The sequence below is a fragment of the Xiphophorus hellerii genome, chromosome 5, assembly GCF_003331165.1.
Source record: "Xiphophorus hellerii strain 12219 chromosome 5, Xiphophorus_hellerii-4.1, whole genome shotgun sequence".
Classification (NCBI taxonomy): domain Eukaryota; kingdom Metazoa; phylum Chordata; class Actinopteri; order Cyprinodontiformes; family Poeciliidae; genus Xiphophorus; species Xiphophorus hellerii.
The window spans coordinates 31,057,923-31,074,703 of NC_045676.1; positions in this window are offsets into that span (position 1 = coordinate 31,057,923).

The following is a 16,781-nucleotide window of genomic DNA, read 5'->3' on the forward strand; positions in this document are numbered from 1 at the left end:
GGAGCTTTGTTCAGTAAAATTTGATTTATACTGTAATAGTTCATGACTTGAAAATTATACTGACCATCATTTGCACTGACCATTTAGGAAAATCTGAGAAAAAATCACTTGCATAATGATTTGGAACATGGTGTAGAAAGAAGTTCATCAAAAAAACAAAAAGAAATCCACAGAACAGATGAAACATATTTTCCAAACCACAACCTCAGGCACAAAAGGATAAAAATTACGCCACTGCAGTTATAGTTACAACGCATAACGCTGTTTGCAACTTCACATAGCAGAAGGGAAGTCTGCTGTATCTTGTGTTTATTTTTTCTTCTTTTTCCTGACTAAAAAAACCTTTACTACCTTACAACCGAAGCCACAAATTCACTTTATTTGAAGTTCAAAGTTCATGCAACTTAAATAAATAGAATGTTTCAGAAGTACAAGGAAATGAGCAATGAGAAGTAGTCGTGCTCCTCAAGACGAAGGAAGAGAAAATGACTGAGGATTTCAGATGCCTCTCTCAGTGTTTATGTAAATGTGCTATTTGTGAAGTGAATCTGTCCACTCGGTTGTGCTCAGGATGTTCTTAAACCATAATAATATGAGTGAAACTCCGGGTTGTAACAACCCCCTTAAAGTTGTCAGTGCCACACACCTCCCCTGTGAGGGATATTTACATTTTTATACCCTGTGTGTCACACGGAGAGATTCATGCTCTGTGAAACATATTTATCTTCACTGAACGAGTCCTTCGCATGTCAGCGCGCTGAAGGACAGGGATACCCTGAAGTCATGAGCCAAAGGCAGTTTTGCAACCCTCCACGGAAAAGACGCTCGGAGTTCTCCCTTTTGTCCAATAAACCTTTAATTTTGTCATAAGATGCAGTGTGTATATTATGAGGGGAGGAATACGTTTTTATTTTTGGAGACGGTTCGCTTCACTAAACGCTTCCCTGGAGGCTCTTAGGGTGTGTGATTCTAGGAGACAAATGGCTTTGTTCAGGTTTAACTCGGGTAATTCAATGCACATGAGCTGCTGACGAACGCTGTTAGCATTGTGTTAGTTCATCACACCACATCAAGGTAATATTGTTCTTGATGCACAGCTTAGTTTTCTCTAGTGGTCAGACACTTTAGAAATAATAAAAATGATTAGAGGCGTTAATGTCTCAACCTTGTTTTTCTGCATTCATCTCCCTTATTTTTACCTTCTGAGACTGACAGTCTGATTTGCACAGTGAATGAGTTCAATGTTTAATGTGTCTCAGAAGAATAATAGGGATTTAATTGGAAAACTTAAAACAGCTCCACATTTAAGCAGATTGATATCAAAGGCTCTGACATCACATTGGTCCTGGGATGGAAATTAATACTCTGTCGTGTGAAGATGTCAGAAAAAACAACAATTATTCTTTCTGCTGTCAAAATAATCAAATTTATCATTACAGTTCCAACTATTGTCTATAGGTATTTTAATTTCCATATAAACCAGATTCAACATTGCTAAATTTAGTAGTACTTACTTAGTTTTTTTTTGTCCTTCTACTTGTTAGTAACCCTGGGGTTCAACAGTCTGACGTTAGCTAGTTAGTGGACCAAACTATATGCTATCTCCTAAGAAGAGCTAGGCTGCAGCTAGCAGCACCACATAAATGTTGGTTTTGTAGCTCGCAAATTTGTTTTTGAAAATGTTGGACATTAAAAAAGGAGTGATTGAAGGCTTGTTTAGTTTTCACAACATCTGCATTACTGTGTTGATCCACACAGCCAAACGCAACTTTGATCCGAGTTGTATGTGGAAACGTGAATGACTCTTTATTTACTTTTACCTTTGCAGAACCTCGGTGTACATTTACACTAAATTATAAATCCAGTCTCACCCCTGAAAACAGTTTTAGTCCATCCAGTTTAAAAAACGAACACCGTTGGTTCTTGACGTGGAAAAAACATTAAACACTGCCTGTAAACAACTGCACGTGTTTTCATGTTTTTCTTCTGTTTGTCACATATAAAATTACCTATAAATAACATCACAAGATTCACTGTAATGGCAATATGTAAGGAAAAGTAAGATAATTTTATTTATATAGCAAATTTTCTGCAACAAGGCAGTTCAAAGTGCTTTACATGAATTAGAAGGAAATACAAACAAAACAACAAACTAAAAGACAAAACGGGTAAAAGTATAAAACTACATATTGGTTCCCCATAAAGATAAGAATAAGTAATCTGTAATTTATAAACTAGTAGAGGTTCCTCTGGATTCTTGATCTGATAAAACTAGATGTTGGTTCCAGTTGTTCTGGGTTGGGTTCTAGATTTGTATAACACGAAGCCAGATGTTGGTTCTCCGTGTTTGATTCTTGTTCTGGGTTGTTGAGTAGATAGCATTTGAAAACTAACTGGAGTTTCTCTGGGTCTTGTGCCAATATTGAAAGCATAAAGCTAAATGTTGGTGTAAAGTAACAAGTAGTCCAATGTTTATAAAAATAATGAACTAATGTATAAATCTAAATGTTGGTCTTAAGTAATCAGTACTCCACAAATTCTAAAAGTAATAAACTAAACAGACAGACAGGGCAAAGAAAAGACGCACCAGGAAAAACAGGCACATGTAGCAACATTCAAACATGAGCCAGCGAAGGGCAGTGAGGTCAGGGAGTGTGTGTCTGCGATGTGTTTGCTTCAGCTCTGTGCAGGCTGGTGACGTACGAGACGTTTTAGAGCCAGTAGTAACAAGAATAGGTCATATTATGTTGAATATTTATTATATTATCATCATACCTCATACGAGTTCATATCATTGCAGGTTATATCTACAGAAAACAAAAAACTAATAATAGTCATGCTATTTTCAAAGCATACAGTCCTTTCACTTTCACGTTGCGTACAACATGTTGATGCATTCAACATTTTCCTTTAATCAATATTAATCATATTGAACATACTAGCAGGTATTCATGGGAATCATTTTCCCTGCGCTTCCCTGACACTTACTCAATGGAAAAATTGAATTCTGTCTCACACATTTTGTTTTATTCAGAGCTACATCACACCTGACTGGACAACGCCTCCTCTACAGAAAGCCAAACTCACACTCAAGTGGCTCCATGTTTGACTCATTATGTGGATCATGGGTGGCTGGCTGGGGAAAAAGCCAAACGGCCTTGCAGCCGAACTGTGTGTTACTTTTATAGAGAGGAAGGTCTGTCTGCTGCTCCCTCTGCACCCGCTCAATATGATGCTGTGGTTCACTTTTATGCAGTCAAAGATTGTAACGCGGATATTTGCCAAAGAACCAAAAACAACTCAGGTTTGTGTCTAAATTTAAATCACTGCTATTTTAGCGAATAAACTGATTTGAAAAGCTGTCAGTTTGGTTGCAAGACAAGCAAAACTGTTAATATTACCCTAAATAAGAAAGCTTCTTCTTCTTCTAAAAACCTGAATTACTGCTTCAGCAAAAACAGTGAATCTGCTTTGTATGTTTGCAATAAAGAATGTATTTCGAACCAATAAACGGAACTAAAATGAAATCGCACGTTGACCAAAATAAAGATGAAACACATTTTCAAGTAAAATAGGATCGACCACAAACAAACAGGTTCCCCCGAATCAGAGTTCAGTGCAGAATCATTCCAGGAATAACAGGACACAGCTGGACCAAACAACCATCTGTAATAAAAACTGTGAAAAAAACTTAGAACTAATAACTAATGAGGACAAATATCAGTATGTTCATTAACCTTCAGGATAAAACAGTAGCTTTGAAGAGTTGCAGTAGGACCTGAACAAACTCACTTCAGTTATAGTTCATACTTCTGCTCTCATGCAAAGATCTTCCACCTTTGATAGGATTTGTTTTTCTGTTACATTGTAAATCTTTATCCAGTTAGAAAAAAGTATACCCTTCCCTTCCAAAAACATTTCTGAATCCTCTAGCAACGTTGCCCTGGCAACGCTACCAGGCCCTTGGATCAGAGTAAACCTCTGAGTGTTTTTCTCAACGTTTTCCAGCAAATTTTTTCTTTAGGTTTTTTAAATTCGTCTGCACTGCTGATGCCAAACCCCAGAGCCTAAGGATCCGGGTTATGTGGCGCCGTTTTTTCCCCCCCTCCTTCCTTATCTCCGCCTTTTCTCCCTCCCTGCTATGTTTTTCCTCTACGCTCATTTCCTCCTCCCAGCAGGTGAGATGGGTGCAGCTTCCTGCACACCTGCAGCTGATTCTCCCCTGATTACTGATGCAAGCGATTGGAACTAGAGTCAAATTCCTTGTTTGTACCCAAAATATGGGTAATTTAGTGACAAACAAAGTTGATTTTCATCCTGATTTCAACAACCTCCAAGTTGTTAAGCCTCAGACCAGCATTCAGAATCAGTCTATTGACCTACATTGGTCACTGGAAAGATTCTACAAAAACGTCCCTGAGTTTATTCCATCCTCTCCTGGAAAGTGCTGCCCACTCTTCATCAACATATACGGTACAGACCCATCTGGACTCGTTGTCTTCTTTCTGCATCTTTGCCATTATTTGGCTCCTCTGCACCTGGGATCTCTGTGACCTCGGCCCCCAAGCTTCTGTTGTTGCGTCTAAAGTCAGCAGATTACTGAGTTCTAATAACCAGCCCCCTTTTTCCTCTGAAGACCGATTAACCAGTAAACTCTGATCTATGATCTTTAGTCTCCGAGAGTTTTGACGTTTCAACATTTAGGTTTGGTTGTTAGGTCGGCTTTATGGCACTCATCTGTATGTGAGGAGGACCGACTGAGCCAAGTTTAAAAAATAAAACCGGTTTGAGTCGAGCCGTTCTGTTACGCAGATGGGTTATTACATTTAAAGACTTCCTTAGATATCAGTTTGCTTTAAATTACACAACAGCAACATCTGATTTTTACAGACACCATTTGCATTTCTGTTATATTTTGTCGATATTTTGCTAACATTGAGAAAACACAATTTCACAATTGCGGTGTTTCTATTAAATAGGAAAGGAAATCAAAATTGCACGTGAATAAGCTTGTTCACACAGTAAGTCATTAAAAATCATGGCACTGATGGACGTAAACAGTCACATTATAAATATTCACATCTCTGCCATGGTGCTAGCGCTCATCACTAGCGTTAGCACCATGGAGCCTTTGCATCTTATTCAGGAGTTGGAGCCATAAGCTCCTCTTACTAACCATGCGTTTAATGTCTAACCAACTTACATACTTGTGCTAATCAGTACAAAGAAAGAAAACACTGTAGGTGTGCTTATGTCAGATTTGTTTTGGTGGATGTGGCGTTCGGTTTATTGACAGTTACAAAGTCAAATCCGTGTGTGAGTGAATGTTAGAACCTCTGTGAGAAAAGCTTTACACGGGGTTCTAATGTTTAAATATGCACAAAAGTGTTAAATACCAAAATCCTAAAAGATTTGAACTTTTATGGTAACTCAAAGACTCATGCACTGTTCTGTCCTGCAGGGCTTCATCACTTTCAGTACAATCTGTGGCTCAGCGGGAACTTGGTGAAATACTGAAATTTGTAAAAAGCTGATTAAAACATGAACCAGGTACAACTAAATGTATCCATTTTTCAAAGATAACCAAAGGAAATTTAAAACATTTCTCAGCTCCTTAAGGAGGAATCTGTGGTTAGTCCCTTAGTCTAGGTTGGCTGAGACCCAGACAGATGGCTTGATTTTCATTTTGTATTTTCAAGGAGAGGGAATTTTATCAGTAATGTGTCTTCTTGTTCTGCTTTTGATGTATGTTTTTCCTTTGCTCTTTTTACCTGTGTTTGCCAATATCTCAGTTGTTTGAAACTGACATTTTGGGCAACGCTGCTTCAAGAATCCCGCTGACCTTTAGATTTGTGTTGGACAAGAATTCTTTGGCTTCTTCAGAAGGGAAATACAATAAGCGATAAAGGAAAAATACTCAGATATCAGAGTTGGCATTTGTATCAAGTGAAAGTGGGTATAAAAATCAATGACAACAACATAGCCTTTACCTTACTGATAGAGTTTAAAACTCTATTAGTTACATAGAGTTTTATGTAAAGAATTGATGACTGATCAACTTGAAAGAAGACAAAACAGTTTTCTGTTTACAGGTCTGCCTCTGCAGTGTGTCTACAAAAAGTGTATACAGTATATCTACAGCTCTGGGAATAATGAAGAGTCCACTGCACTGAACCCCATTGAAAACCTCATGGTTATTCTACCAAATATCGATTTCCAAGTTCAAACACTAAGTGAATATGAACCCCCCCCCCCCCCCCCCCCCCCCCCGCATTATGTGAAGTCTGAAAGCGCTGCGTCTTTTCCGTTATTTTGATCATTTCTCATTTTCTGCAAATACTAAAGTTTTGCTTGGAATTTTCAGAGACATGTTGTCAGTAGTTCATAGAATAAACAAACAATTTTACTCAAACATTTACCTATGAAGAGTAAAATCAGAGAAACTGATCATTTTAAGTGGTCTCTTATTTTTTCCAGAGCTGTGTGCTGTATATATATAAAATCTTCTCTGAGTTTATTCTCTGAGCTCAACAGAGCTGGTTTGCTACAGCTGTTTTTGCATTCATATCATCTTTTGGCAGTGATTACTTTTTGCTGCTTGACAATGTTGACTTTCTTTCTCTTCAACACAAACATTTACCTTTTTTTATTAATTTGCAGATTTGTCCGTCTGTGTTTTAAGTGCTGGACAATTACTCAGCCTCTCAAGCTCAAGTTTCTTTCTAGCAGTCATGAGATATTCACCCTTCAGAGGTAACTATTACAGTCAAGCACTTTAATTAAAAAAATATGTCACTAATACCCACAGTGTTTGTGTATTGTCATATAAACTGGCAAAAAATAAAAAAACACAAGATAACACAAACCACCATGAAAGATTTTGAATCAGAATAGCAGAAAATAACTCAAATAACACAATTCAATGTTAACGTGACGTAAAGGAGAAAAAAAAACACCAACAATGCTGCCTAGAAAAAATATATATATTGGTACTGTATTAAGTCAAGCATTCCTTTAGTTGCGAAGGTATATTTTGTCTGTGAGAAGAGCTCTCTCCGTAACAAGCGTGAAAACAAGCTGGAGTGGCAGCGAGTTATTTGTGTCAAGTGTAATACGGATTTTTCAGGAAATCACCCACCTGGGTATAAACAGTGGCACTGTTGTTGTGTGCCAGCCTGCTCCTACCTCCCATAAAGAGCACCACTGCGCTGCAGGGGTGGCTACAGACAGGTGCTGGTGTGAGATTAACAGATGCACAACACTGCAGGGTTCCAAACACAACGGCGCTTATGCCGAGACGCTGAACACCTCGTCAGCACGCGGTTCAAGCCCGCTCCCTCTGGACACATTCCTGATAAGGATCAATGATTTTGAAAGATATACTTGTGCAAAAAAGCAGAAACCTGAATATGACATTGAAATAAATTTGGCCGTCTGAGGCGTATTCAAAGCTAGACAAAGGAAGTGGCAAAGTGTTACACAAACTGCTAAAGAATCAATTCTGTTCATTCTAAAGTGAGACATTAGAAACAAAGAGTCACAATCACTTTGTGAAGCTCTCGCAACTGATTAACAAATGCTTAAAATAAGAAAAAAAAAACTCCCCATAAAACAAATATACAGCAGAGTTGGGTTTAATACTATGTATTAAGATTATTTGAATGGTTGGAATGGAGCTTTCCAGAGGCTGGCACACCTGAACATTTCATAGGCTCATTTTCATGTTAACCAACTTTACATATTTTTGCTGAAAAATATGCTGAGTTAATGCTTATGAATTCCTGGAAGATCAACTGTAGCGGCAATTAAATTACAAATGTGTGCAAAACTTTGTCAATATTCCGCTAATGACAAAAAAAATGTATTGTTCACGCGATGTCACTAAAAAACATGCCACGCTGTCATCTTCCAACTACTTCCTGTTTACTTCTTTATGGTTTGCGTCAGCGGCAACATCCGGTTGTTGATCATATGACAACAACCGACTCGTGTGATGTGAAAAAGTGCTTGAAAGTGCATATTACATATGAGGTCAAAACTATATTTCAGAGTTTAAACAGAAGCAGCTCTTACAAACTGCGCTAGAAGAGGCCCCTTATTTTCTTAAACCACACACAGTGAAGCTGGTTAGCAGTGTAAACTTTTTTTCCCCCCAAAGCTCCGAGTTAGAGAACTGCAGCAAGACGGGGAAGCTTAGAGTTGAGATGTCTCCGAGCCTATTAGATGCTAGCGAGCTACATGCTAGCCACTTGTTTAGGAGGCATGCCAATAATAAATCGGGGGTTTTTTTTGTCCAAAATCATTAAATACCAATATGAGGGTTTGCTAAATGCTGCTGAAAAAAGGACTTTCACCAAACGGGACTAAGATTGAACTTTTCAGCTACACCCCAAGCGGGTCTGGCCAAAACATTGACAAACAAGTCAGTGAGGTTAACATTAGAGTTTTTTCCATAATGTTTGGGTGGGAAATTATGCTGCTGCTGTAGTAAAGCAGAATTTATTTGAATCTTTTTTGCATATTTATACCAGAGGTACCAATAAGTGTGGAGAACACCTGTGTATCTCAGTTCCCTCACCTTTTACAATCCCACATTCTTTTCTTTACTTTCTGTAAAAAATGTCAGCTTAATACTTGTATGAACCCAAAAACTGATAATATAGTTTTAAATATATTCTGTTTGTTATTTTCTATGGCGTGCTGCCACTGAAGTGTGTGGATGTAAACTTGATTTTTGTGAAAATTTTGAAGCAAGACAGAAAATGCGCCCATACTAGTAAAGTAACATAATTTCTTTGTACTATTATAAGCTTACCCAAAAAGTGTAATAATTTCTATCTTCCTTATTTCAAGATAAAACTTGACTTTGACTTCACTAGCTGCGTCTCCAATGATCTTAAACTTTTGATATTCTGAAAATTTATTTAGAAAAACCTTTTATTTCCATTAAAAGGTTTTGACGCTAAGTTGAGGTGTTTTTTTTTGTTGTTGTTTTTTTTTTATTGGTTTATTCCACAAAACTGCAATGGAAACACTTTTTTTGTATCGCACAAGTCAAATGTCAAACTGACCACAAACTGACGACGCTAGGAAGCAGTGGCAGCAGCAGGGCGCCACCCTTTTTTAACGGTTTATTGCGTGAACAAACCTATTCACATGATTTTTATCCAGTTTCTTATTGAATAGAAACACTAATGCGACACTACTTGTGTTTTTTTTCAACAACAGCAAAATATGGACAAAGCTTTGCGTACATTTCTAATGGAAACGCAGCTGCTGTGTTTTCAAATTCACATAGAAACTTTGTGTCTTGGTAAAAATGCCGTTTGACCAGCAGTTCAGCACTAAGTTTTCAGACTTAGAATCCTTTTGAACATGGCTTCTCCGATATAACACCTACTTTTGGGTTTGTTCGACTGTGGCCTTTCACGGAATACCTAATCAGCTCTCGTGTAAATTATTTCACAAATTTTGCTGCTGGGTGGAGATGGGGAGGATTGAGTTTTAAAAACCCTCAGCTGAAAGCCTCTTCATAGAGTCGCCTCCGGGTTAATTAACGCTCGCTCACCTGAGCACCACTCTCTGCACAGACTCCTGCCAAAAAGCAGGTGTTGGTGAGCCAGCCGGCGAGGACAAATAAACCGCCGCTTTCCAGGCTGCAGTGAGTGCATCTCATTTGAACAGAACACCGTAAAAGGCCAGGTGTGGCAATCAGCTGCATCCTACCACAGCCTGGCCCTGGTTTGAATCTTTTTTTCATGAAAAGGATTTTTTGTGGCTGAAAGGATTCTATACAGGCAGGGAGGATGGAGCAGCAGAAGCAGCTCCAGACCATCTCGGCTCCCCCACCGCAGCCTCACCTCCTGCCCCCACCTTATTCTGTTAAGTGGAAACATTTTGTTCTTCCTTATCTCCTGCAGCCTTCTGAGTCCGGACTGTCTCCTGTGTGTTCAGCCCCAAGGTCGCGGCTCAATTTGTATTATGACTGATTCTCCCACACATGTCCCCCAATTCACATGGAGAACACGGCTAGGATGAGCACCGATGCAGTAAATTTCCTTTTTTTTCCGGGGGAGTCCCTCTAACAGCTGGACGGCCTGCAGGCGGCGAGGGGAGACGTTTGTGGAAAGGACTCGCCAAAGAGGAGTTTCTGTCACTACAGACTGCTCTTATCATTTCTCTCCTTGATTAGAGTGGGAGATTTCATGCCTGAAGGTCAGCTTTTGGGCTCCAAGCAGGGGGCTGATAAGGGCTGGGAGAAAACACATTAAAGGAAACCTTCCACTCCTCACTGATAACCATCGGTTTGACAACACTTCTCAAGAAATTATTACAAGCACAAAGGGGAAGGGTCTTTTTGCCCTTTACCTTTTCATATGTGTGTAGTTGTGGTCACTGTGTGCCCAACTTTCATAAGTATGAAAGCGGTCTCATGTAAGAAGGTTTGTGCTGACGTTGTAAGGGGGCGGTATTCAGAAATTTTTTCATCTCCCTTGGCAACCTAGCCTGGTAAAAAACCACTTTGCTTCATCCAGAGGGTCTGGAGTCTCGGTTATGACAAATGTTTGCTTCCTGGGGGTGTGGACTATGTTATTTGTGAGGTTTTAAATTTTACCCAATTGCTAACGTTTACCTGTGAAGTATGCTATGCGCCAATTCGACGCCAAAAAGCTTGCCAGAAATTTCCTCCGCCGCAAAGACAGACGCACCGATACGAATGCAAGAAATTCTTCATATTCCTTCATACATGAACACGTTTTATGACATTTAAGTTATTTATATGCTGACAAGTTGAAACCCTTTTCTAAGAGCCATTTTCTAATAGCTTTTCTGGACAAAATATACCACATTATTAAAGTTTCTGTCTCAATTGTTCCAAAAGGAAGGGAAGAAAAAGATCATATTGACAGGTAATAATTTGTGTAAATTTACTTCTGAGACTCAGAACAGGTGGCCCAAATGCCTGGAGCGTGAACATGGGCAGTCACCAACGCCAAAGCGGGAGGAACAACAAACAGGAGGCACCGATGTGTACGGAGGAGCAGAGAGAAAAAAGACATTTGGGAAGCTTCTCAGACTAACAGTCAGATTGGTTTGGTTTCAGCACTAAGGAGATGCCAGATTTAGTCAAATAAGAGATTAAGTATCTCCCGTTCGTCTTTTTTCTTTTTTTTTTACGAAAAGTAGACATTACAAACAAAGCAGTCAGTTATTATACAGTAAACCTCTAATTCAGTGCATATTGTAACCATATTCAAATAAGTGGGTTGTGCTGTGCTGATAAGGTAGTAATGGAAATTTTTATTTGTGTCTCTTTGTGTAGCAGTTTAAATACATTCCAATAACAATGTAATGTATGAAATGTCTCCTCTAAAAGAAGCATATTATTTGAAAACATTCATATTCATGTATTGTCTAATTTGTGCGCACACCTTGGTGAACAACTGAATCATTTTCAGATAGTTTGTCACTTACTTTTATTATTCACAGAAACTCATTTCTGAAAATTGAGTGTTTCTTTTTTTTCCTTAGCGCTTCAAATGCTTTCAAACCCGGCCGTCATGAATTTAATTAAGCTGCCGTTATCTGAGCTTTTAATGTTTTCGTTGTGGCGTTGCCTTATTTCTCATTGCTGGAATAGTCTCTCTCTCTGTGAAGGCCAACGTTCGATCAATGAGAGAGAGAGGGGGAAAAAAGAGAAATGTTTCCAGCTAAGGTAAGGCCTTTGCTCCAGTGAGGCAACTTTCAGTGCCTCATTTCCATTGGGTCCCAGAATGGTACATAATGTATATGTTCAAAGCTTTAATTAGATACATTATGCAGGGGAGCTGGGCTGTGCTGAGAATATTTGGCACAGTGGTTAGCACTGTCACCACTGATTCTCAGAACAACATCCACGGCTTCCTGTGTGTAGAAATATCTCAACTGCTGCTGCTTGCTATTATACACATTACAGTAGAAATGAAAATGGCAGTATTGTGTATTTTCTAGGCACATTGTATCAGTTTGTAGCAAAATCAAGTAACTATTTTTGTTACAAAATGCTGTACATATCAAATTTGACATTGTAATTTAACACCCTGAAATTGGGCCTCTGTCTCTTTAAGAAACTCCTGCTCTTTCTGAAATTCCGCCTTAAGGAAGTCGTCACAACACGGCTTCTCTATTAACCTTTTAGCAACGTTTTAACGTTTCACTGAGAAGTAGCTTGTTTAATGAGCTTGTCAGATGCTCATTAAGTTCCACCAGGTGTTTGCTCATTTCTGCTGGCTAGTCTGAAGGAACTGAGTCGCGACAGAAAGGCTGCTCTGTGAGGTGGAAGATCAGAAGTTTGGACATTCTAGCTTGGAGGAGGAGCTGCACCTCAGAGTTGGTGCTCGGTTCCCCTAAGGATTTTTCACAGCTGAATGGTTGCCATAGGAGATTAGAGTATTTCTCAAACATGCATGAAAGAATCAAGGTAACACTCCAGGTACGTTTCTGATGAGGGGATAACATCATAACATGATGTAAACCTCAAAAAAGTGGATTTATACATAATACTAGACGTGAAAAGTATCCACTGTTTTTCTCAGTGATTATTCTATGGCATCCATTTACTGCTATGGGAAGGTATACCCAACTGATCGTACCTCTTTGATTGTGTTTTTTAAAATACTTTATTACTATTGTTTTCATTTTTTAGTATTTAAAAAAACATTTTGCTTTTTATTTAAGATTTGTAGGACTTTTGGAAAGTTAATACTTTACATTATGTTTTTTTAAGCTAACCAAGTTCACTTTAATCAACAATAATGACAGTGAAAAAGACCTTTATACTCAGATATCAGATATCATAAAATTATACTGAGTAACTTTCTCATTATGTTTCTATTAAACACCAGAGCAATAAGACATTAAGGATGACATGTGTCCAGTGTCGCCTTCAGAGTGAATCGTCACATTGTTTGCTGTTAAAAGTCACTGTGAGAACAAAGTGGCTGCCTCAAAGTTTCTAAAAAAGAAAAAAGTTATTAAAGTATTTAAAAATAAACACAATTTAAAACTTATTTTGTACATATCTTCTTTAAAGTGTGTAGCAACCATGCATATACTTCCATTCCTTCAAATTTGTTGAGTGTTTGTGGCCTGATAACACAAAGTCCAGCTGCACACATACAAAACTCCTGTGCCTAACTCTCTGCTGGCCCAGTCAAAGCCTGCAGCCTTGTGGTTGTCTTTTAAAAATAGATCAATCTCATCCTCTAAGATCTATAAGAAATCTGATTTGTGGCTTGTTTATCTTCTGGTTATTCAATCTAACAATAGAATTTAACAGTAAAGAATCTGGACAGAATAAAGGATGGTAAATGAGAGCCAGTGGGACCAGGGCACAAGATGTGATCGGTTCTAGACAGGGGCCAACAGGGGCCAGTGTCCATGTAGAACTGTCCTGTCCCCCTGTGGCTCCTGCACTAATGAGATGACACTAAATCAGTTTCTTATGATGATGATGATGATGATGATGATGATGATGATGCTCTGGCACAGGGAGCTGTAACTAATTGGTCCATTTTTTTCTTTTTTACCTTCACAGTTTTAACTTTAACAATGGATTCAAAATTGAAGTGTTACACTTTTAGCTTCAGTCGTATCGTCTGCTGGATCAGGACTCTGTAACCTGCAGCTCCAGGCCTCTCAGTGGTTCTCTGACTTCACATATTAAACAATGAAATGTTGCCGTTTAATTTGATCTTTTCATTCTTTTGCTCTGTGAAAGACACACTGCCCCCTGTAAACATGTTGTTCTTTGAAGTCACATTCCAGAGTCAAATTTCTTTCTAATCTTTCCCATCTTTTAACAAAAAAAATGACACTGGGCAAATTTTCACTTTACCATTTTTTTTAAAAAACAGCACATATGTTATTTCATTGACACTTATCAAGTGATAGTATTGTTTGCATCGGTGTGATGAAACCAGACAGGCCACATAGTAAAGCCCTTTTAAGGCTTCATTCAGTATGAAATATTTAATCCTTCACCATCCATCATGAGCATGTGAATGTGAGTTCAGCTTGCTTGCAGAGTAAATATTCCAGGTTGATTAACATTCCGGTCTCTATTGAGTATTCACACGCTTTTGTTATTTGTTTAGGGCAATAATTTGCCTGTTTTGAAGTAAACACATAGCTTATTAACAACTCCATCACAAGCATTTAGTTGTGCAGTCTGCTGCAGTGGTTACAGTCTAATTAACTTCTGCACCTTTCTTTCTTTCCCCAAAATTGTCTGCTCCTCTATTTAAACTATAAATAGATTATCGCAACGGAGCATTCTCGGTTATTTTTCTTTGTTCTCTGTGTACTGTAGGCTTCTTAAGGCGCCACAGAAGCTGAACATGAAGCAAATAATTTTGACCTGACCAGGCCTTAGTTTCAGTAGGGTTCAAGTTATAGATTTAAATGCTTCTCCGATCTCTGCTGCCACCCTGGAGACTGGAATTCAAAGTTCCACTTCAGCCAAAGTTTTCAGTGCACTTCTCAACTAGAATGCACTAAAGTCTGTTGTCCATAACTAAGTATTTACAGTAAAACTCCTGAAATTACCATTTTATAAAAAATTGCATCCATAATCAAAAACACAAAGCGACGTTCATCGATGCGGTTCTTCTGAACTGCTCTTTACTCTGGGTCTCAGTTAGTGAGAGCTGTTCTTTGCTTTTTTATGACTTAACTTACTTGTAATGTTCTTCACACATGTCAGCAGCTATTAGTGTTTGCATTTAATTCAACATTGTATTTATTTAATGTACAAATAAATACAGTACAGGAAAAGGGTGTATAGTTGTCATATTTAGTAGTGGGGAAGAAAATTTGTGTTTCTCCCAAAGCAACTCAAGTTTTCTTTTTCCTCTATTTATTACATTTTCTTTTTATTATGTATCTACATCACAAATAGCCCTAAAATGTTATTAGTGCACACAGAAATTATAGCAAAGAACAACATGGATATTTGACATTTGTGTATTTTGAGAAAATACATAGATACATTTGAGAAATAATTTTTCCTGTTTGAACATACTGTTTGTATTTTGTAAACACTCATTTAACTTAATATATATTATTTTGCTCTATGTGAATTTCATTCATAACAGCTATATTATAGATAAAATGGCTTGTTCCTTTAAAAAAAAGAAGTAGATATTCAAAAATTTATTTTTTGACTGAATCCTGAAGGTTTGGTTCCTTTCAAACAACATCAGTCCCAACTGGTCTCAACCTCATAACCATAGATATGCGGTTGATTCTTCTGAAACCTCTTTTTTTCCGTCCCATTTTTTTTCTCACTAGTCTTATTTACAGAGTGCCGACATTCAGATGGCCGAATCTTTTTCATTTCATTTTTCACTTCCGTGTTTGACATCGTTAGAAATCTTCAAATCCACACTTTCTGAATCTGTAAATACCTCAAAACACCCGGGACATTTCTGGTGGGGTGGGGGTGGGGTGGGGGGGGTGGGGGGGTGGGGGGGGGTGGGGGTTTGTGGTCAGTCACAAATACACAAAATGGTTTTACTGCAATGTTTACAAGTATTTTAAATAAGTCAAATGAACTTAATAACCTTGATTTATTTTTGTGCATTATACCTCTTGGCACAGTGAGCACTTCAAATTATGGGACAAAAGTATGAAGCTGAAAAATGAAGTGAGTCCAGCAAAAAAATGTAAATAAAAACCCAAATAAAATAAGCATGCGTGATTTATTGTTTGTTGTCCAGATGATCTATTCATCTTTAATGAGTCTCACATGGCTCGGCACTAACTATCCTCCCACTTCACCAAGTCATTATTTATGTCCTACTTGTTTCTTTAGCTCAAATGAGTTTCGTGCCCCCTCGTCCCAGCTGCTCCTCTACATTATTGAGAGAAACTAAAGGAAAAAGGTCTATGAGTGAAGAAGTTCCAGTCCTTAATTAGAGCTTCCTCTGCTCTGAGAGCAGAGAGCCGGATGTCGCTGATGTTCACACAGAAAGACCAAAGCCCCTCGCTTTGTGTGTTGAAGATGTAACACATACAGGAATCATGAAAGACTTTTTTTTTTTTGAGGTGCGATTTTTTTTTATTTTAAAGCTAATTCAGACAGACTTTAACACACATATGTTGGTTCCCGTCTCCAGGAATGCTTCAAATCAAATCAATTCAGTCTGTCTAATCATCTGCCTGTCTGCTCCGCCTCAATCCATTTGCATACGCTCACTCCCACACACTTTTTTTTTTTTTTTTTTCATCAGCAATGAGATACAGAGATCACACGTGAGAGTCTCTCTGCGCCCCCTCATCCCTAATATTATTCCACTACGTCTCCACTTGATTCCAGCGGTTGGTGGCTGGCAGTGAGAGGAAACTCGCTCTGAGACTGAGATGATGCCAGAGACTCTCTGAGGTGGTTCGCTTTTTTTTTTTTGCTTTTTTTTTTTTTAAACCACAGCAGCCCATTAGGTCATATATTTTTTACTCATGACAGACTGAAAGAAAAAAGGAAGAGACAGTAATAGATGTGGAATTCGAAAGTTATGATTTTGTACCGGAAAAAATAAAAATGCAAGGAAAAAGGAAAGCTTTCCTTCTTGGCTGCTGTTCTGCCAGGCTTTCCCACTGGAGTCACTGGACTGAAAAGTAGGACAAGTACATCAAATATAATCCTTGAGAAACTTAAATATGGAATAATTACTACTGATTGAAACTCAGTGAGTTCTTTTTTTTTTCTTTTGCTTTGGAAGGAAAAACACAAATACAAATCA